The sequence below is a fragment of the Nymphaea colorata genome, unplaced genomic scaffold (genome assembly GCF_008831285.2).
Source record: "Nymphaea colorata isolate Beijing-Zhang1983 unplaced genomic scaffold, ASM883128v2 scaffold0060, whole genome shotgun sequence".
Lineage (NCBI taxonomy): Eukaryota > Viridiplantae > Streptophyta > Magnoliopsida > Nymphaeales > Nymphaeaceae > Nymphaea > Nymphaea colorata.
In genome coordinates, this window is record NW_022204566.1 from 3704 (window position 1) to 10000 (window position 6297).

The following is a 6297-nucleotide window of genomic DNA, read 5'->3' on the forward strand; positions in this document are numbered from 1 at the left end:
CCATTTCCTGATGTTAGCAATGTACAGTGGTCAATAGGATCATTTTCTTCTCGAGACCTCTTACTTTTTTTCATCATGTGGGAATTAGAATTAATTCCTGTTTACCTACTTTTTCCATGTGGGGAGGAAAGAACGTCTGTACTCAGCTACAAGTTCATTTTGTACACTGCAGGAGGTTCCATTTTTCTCTTAATGGGAGTTCTAGGTATGGGTTTATATGGTTCCAATGAACCAACATTAAATTTTGAACATTAGCTAATCAATCGTATCCGTGGCATTGGAAATAATTTTATTTGGGTTTCCTTATTGCTTATGCTGTCAAATCACGATCATACCTTTACATACATGGTTGCCAGATACCCATGGAGAGGCGCATTACAGTACATGTATGCTTCTAGCTGGAATCTTATTAAAATGGGAGCATACGGGTTGGTTCGGGTCAATATGGAATTATTACCCACGCCCATTCCATATTTTCTCCTTGGTTGATGATAGTAGGGACTATTCAAATATCTATGCAGCTTTAACTTCTCTTGGTCAACGCAATTTAAAAAGAGAATAGCTATTCTTCCGTATCTCATATGGGTTTCATAATAATAGGATTAGTTCTATAACCGATGCGGGACTCAATGGAGCTATTTTACAATCATCTTCATGGATTTATTGGTGCTGCACTTTTTTCCTGGCAGGAACAAGTTATGATGATACGTCTTCGTTATTTAACGAATGGGGGAATAGCTATACTAATGCCAGAATCTTTACGATGTTCAGTAGCTTCTCAATGGCTTCTCTCGCATTACCAGGATGAGTGGTTTTGTTGCAGAATTTGTGATATTTTTGGGATAATTACTAGCCCAAATACTTGTAATGTCAAAATACTAATTACTTTTGTAATGGCATTGGAATGATATTAACTCCTATTTATTCATTATCTATGTCACGCCAGATGTTCTATGGATACAGGTTATTCAATGTTCCCAAGTCTCACTTTGTGGATTCTGGACCACGAGAAATCTTTATTTTGATGTGTATCCTTTTACCTATAATAGGTATTGGTATTTATCCAGATTTCGTTCTTTCACTATCAGTTGACAGGTAGAAACTATTTATCTAATTACTTTCATGGGTAGCTTTCATGGATGGATTTTTTATGGTTATGGGCAGCACAGAAGATCCATCCATAATCCTGCACTGCTGTTTACAAACAAATCAATCGTTGGCTAGACCATCAAAGGAAAGAAGATTTTTCCTTCTATCAGTCAAAATGCAATTAATGAAGGAAATTGTAATCAGAAATATCTGTAGTTTTTATTATTTAACTACAGATATTTCTGATTACATATATATCTTTCACCTTATACATATAATGTATAAATGAGATAATAATATTATGGTTATATATTATGGTATATGAGAGGGGTATATGAGAATGAAAGGGTATGTGTACAATCTTTCTATGTATTCTGCAGTTTTTTTCTTCAATTAGATGTTTAATGTGAATGAACCATAACTATGTAGCCTCTTCCTAATAGATTGACCCCAAATAGCAGATCCAAATTATAAGAATCCATAGAAGCCACAATTGCTGATTTGCACCTTGCAACTTTTATTTGTTCTAGTATGTAAATAAATCGGAATACGGTCCAAGTATAAATGCCCAGGTTTCTTTGGGGTCCCAATTCCAATAAGATCCCCATGCCTCTTAGCCCATACTGTCCTGAAAGAATACCTATAGTTAAAGGGTAAAACCAAGCCAATGACACGATAACTCCAAGAATCCAATCGCTGAGTCAATTGATACCTGTGATAATTTCTAAACGAAAAATTCACGTATTGGGTTCATCAAAAGAAAATGAACTAATTAATAAATGATTGGTTTTACCGAAAATATCTATCTTTCTTCTAAACGTAATGACCAGGAGAGTTATGGATATAATGATCCACATAAAGAGCTGCATAGCTCAACAACATCATACTTACGTGCATCATTAACCAACGGATTGGAGAGCAGGCACTAATATTGCGGATTGATGCATTTTAGTTAAAGACCCGAAGTGGCAAGCTTGGGTTAAATAGCGCTTGGGGCGGTTATTTTACTGAAAAAATTCTTATAGTTTCTAAATATGGAACTATATGAATAAGGGAGAACTCCATGAAAGGACATTAATGATTCATATAGATCACTTAATGGTACATGTCCGAATAAATCAACGAGTAACTATAATCCTGTTATACAGAAAAAGTAGCTATCATGCCTTTTTCTGACGAATCACTAGTCCTACAATTTCATAGACCAAGGTCATCAGATGAGTAGGAATCACAATTGAAATGATCGAAAAGATATGTGAGTTAATATATGTTCTAAAGTTGCAAATATCATAAACAATCATTTTTTGTTTTTATAGTTATAAAAAAGGGAACCCTTCCTTAATTACCGAATGTAAATATGGTATCGAATTAAGGATCCGTTGTGTCCTTTTTTGTTTTAGAGAATGCCGCCACTCGGACTCGAACCGAGATGCTCTAGCACTGCTTCTAAGAACAGCGTGTCTACCGATTTCACCATGGCGGCTTGTTCGAAGTAATACTACTCATGCATATTCAATCGTCGATATTGAGAGGTTCAATGCAATGCAATAGATGATTATTGAATCAATCGAAGAATAGCCATTCAAGTCAATATTTGAAGGTTCCATAATTGTTACTAGCTTACCTTAAAGCTTAGTAATAGTGAATCGATGGGGAAATAGTGAATCGATGGGGAAATGGCAATCCCCATCTCGCAAATCATATAAAAATGCACTCTATTCACTATATTGAACCTTGTATTGCGTCTAATAACGCCCTTTAAAACACAATAGTGCATTTTGAGGGCCCAATATATGATACAGAATCATATTATCCAATCATTGATTGATGTTGATTTAGATCATTTGAAGGGTTCTTATCACATTATTATTTATTCTTTGCTTTTTTTATTTCATTTTTTTTGTCGTACAAAAAAACCTTTTGAATAACCGGTAGAAATGGATTTAGCTAAAGAAAAAGCTTTACCGCTGCCCAATATCCCTTCTCTTCCAAAATTTCTACGAATATGCTTTTTTGATATAGAGTACGTTTTTTGGACCGCCATGCAAAAATGACTTTTCTAAGTTGAATTGAAAGACATGTATTGTTCAAAATAGATCATTATTCTTTCTATTCATATATCTATTATTTAGTTTATAGTTTTCTTCATAACATACAAATATGCGCATATAGCATATAATAGGGATAAACTAATTTGCTAGGGACTCAAACTCAAGTTGGAGAATAAAAGAAGGAGATTCGATTCGCTAGGTATAACTCTCATAGAAAAAAATAGTTATCTTTTTCTCTTTTTGAGTATTCATTATCATTTTATTGCATACAATGAAATCTCAGAAGAAAGAAATTGTACTAATTGTTTCATATCTCCATTCATTAGGATCGATGGTATCAACTACCGATGAAATCGACCCCCGCAGATAAATAATATAAAAGAAAATAAATAAAATAAAAGGTTACAATTCCTATTCAGTCTATTTCAAATAGACCATATATATAACCTACATATACCTACCGTCGTATACATTTAATAACAATAACCAGAATTAATTACCTACATGAGATAAAACAATAAGATTTTCTCTACCAATTGATCCATTAAGCATAGCGCCCCACGATCGAATAATACTTTTGTTCAATGATCCATTACTTGAACATTACTTGAACTTGATTAAGGCATTTAAGTACCTCTTACTTCACCTTCTTACTTCACCATATGGGAGGTTACAAGTATCATAGAATTTCCCACAGTTCTGGTGGAAGCCAATCAATCAGTTTCAAATTAAATTTAATTAGTTAATGATTTGGATAAAAGATCTTGTTGGGTTGAGTTATTTGCGGATCTCATGATCCATAAAGCTATAATTACTTCACCCCTAGTATTAAGCAATAATTGCTTAATTATATCATTTGACCAATTCAATTGTAATCCTTGGGTCAAATTTTAAATAGTCGAGGAAGAGCGAGATTATAAAAAGAATTTCTTTTCGTATCCTTATTTTGGTTGTGTTAAAAAAAAAAATAAATAGAACTGGTGATGATGTGAATTGGGAACAATAATTAATATATTAATTAGAAGAAAATAGAGGAAAAAGGTTTGATTTAATTTTATTATTATGGTATGGAAGCACATATCATATGCATGGATTATACCTTTCGTTCCGCTTCTAGTTACTATGTTAATAGGATTGGAACTCCTGCTTAATCCGACGCAACAAAATATTCGTCGTATATGGGCTTTTCCCGCTGTTTATTGTTAAGTATAGTTATGGTCTTTTCCACTAAGCTGGCGATCCAGCAAATCATGGTAGCTCAATTTATGAATATCTATGGTCTTGGAGCATCATAGTGATTTTTCCTTAGAATTCGGCTATTGATTGATCCACTTATTCTATTATGTCGATATTAATCACTACTGTTGGAATCCTGGTTCTTATCTATGTATAATTATATGTCTCATGACGGGATATTTGAGATTTTTGCTTATATGAGTTTTTTCAATACAGCGATGCTGGGATTAGTTACTAGTCCCAATTTGATACAAATCCATATTTTTTGGGAACTAGTGGAATGTGTTCCTATCTGTTAATAGGTTTTTGGTTTACCGACCATTGCAGCAATGCCTGTCAAAAGCGTTTGTGACCATCGTGTGGGGGATTTGGTTTATTATTAGGAATCCTAGGTTTTTATTTAATAACAGGTAGTTTCGAATTTCAGGATTTATTCGAATATTCAATGATTCGATCATTAATAACATGAGATGAATTCCTCATTTGCTACGCTTTGTGCCTTCTATTATTCCTCGGTGCAGTTGCTAATCTGCGCATTCCCACTTCATGTATGGTTACCTGATGCTATGGGGGACCACTCCTATTTCGGCTTGATACATGCGGCTACTATGGTAGCCGCAGAATTTTCTTGTAGCTCGGTTCTTCCTCTTTTCATAGCCATACCTTACATAATGAAATCATATCTTTGATAGGTGTAATACGGTACTATTAGGAGCTACTAGCTCTTGCTCAAAGAGATATTAAGAGAAGTTTAGCTTATTCCACGATGTCTCAATTGGATACATTATGTTAGCTTTGGGTATAGGTTCTTATCGAGCGCTTTATTCCATTTGATCACTCATGCTTATTCTAAGCATTATTTTTTTAGGGTTGGACAATCATCATTCCATGGACCCATTATTGGGTATTCTCCGACTAGAGTCAGAACATGGTTCTTATGGGCGGTTTAACTAAAATATGCCAATTACAAAACAACTTTTTTTTAGGTACACTTTCTCTTTGTGGTATTCCACCCCTCGCTTGTTTTTGGTCCAAAGACGAAATTTAATGATAGTTGTTGTATTCACCGATTTTTGCGATAATAGCTTTCTACACAGCAGGATTAACTGCATTTTATATGTTCGTATGTATTTACTTACTTTCGAAGGGCATTACGTAGTCATTTTCAAATTACAGCGGACACACAAATAGTTCCTTCTATTCAATATCCATATGGGGGCAGAAGGTTCCAAACTGTTAGCAGCAATTTGCTTTTAACAACAAGGAATAATAATGAAAGTCCTCCTTTTCCAATTGCTCGTTTTCTAATACATATAAATTGCCGGTTATGTAAGAACCATGCGATCATCTTTTAGTACTCATTTTTCAAAAAAGACTCTATACTTTACTATATCCGCATGAATCGGACAATACCATGTATTTCCCCTGCTTATATTGGCCATATTTACTTTGTTCGTTGGATGCATAGGAATTAATTTCGGGCACGAGTAATGGAGGTTGACATATTATCAAATGGTTAACCCATCCGATGAAACTTTTCCATCAGAATTCAACTGATGAAGATTGGTATAAATTTGACGAATGCATTTTATTCGTTAGTATAGCCTACTTCGGAATATTATAGCATCTGTTCTATATGGTCTGTCTATTCAGATCGACAAAATTTGTACTTAATCAATTCATTTGCTAAATAGATTCTAAAATGAGAATTCGTTTAGAACAATAATAAATGTTATACAACTGGTCATACAATCGCGGCTACATAGACGTTTATTACGAAAGTATTCATTAGGGGTGTACGAGGATTAGCTCAACTAACTCATTCTTTTGATCGACGAGTCATTGATGGAGTTACTAATGGGATTGGCGTTGCAAGTTCTTTCTAGGAGAAGGTATTAAATATATAGGGGGGGTCGAATTT

General features: G+C 34.2%; 1 pseudogene; it reads left to right on the plus strand.

Annotated features, from left to right (window-relative positions):
* The first annotated feature begins 207 nt into the window (after positions 1-207).
* Positions 208-1099, plus strand: LOC126409310 (NAD(P)H-quinone oxidoreductase chain 4, chloroplastic-like; annotated as a pseudogene).
* The last annotated feature ends 5198 nt before the right edge of the window (positions 1100-6297 follow it).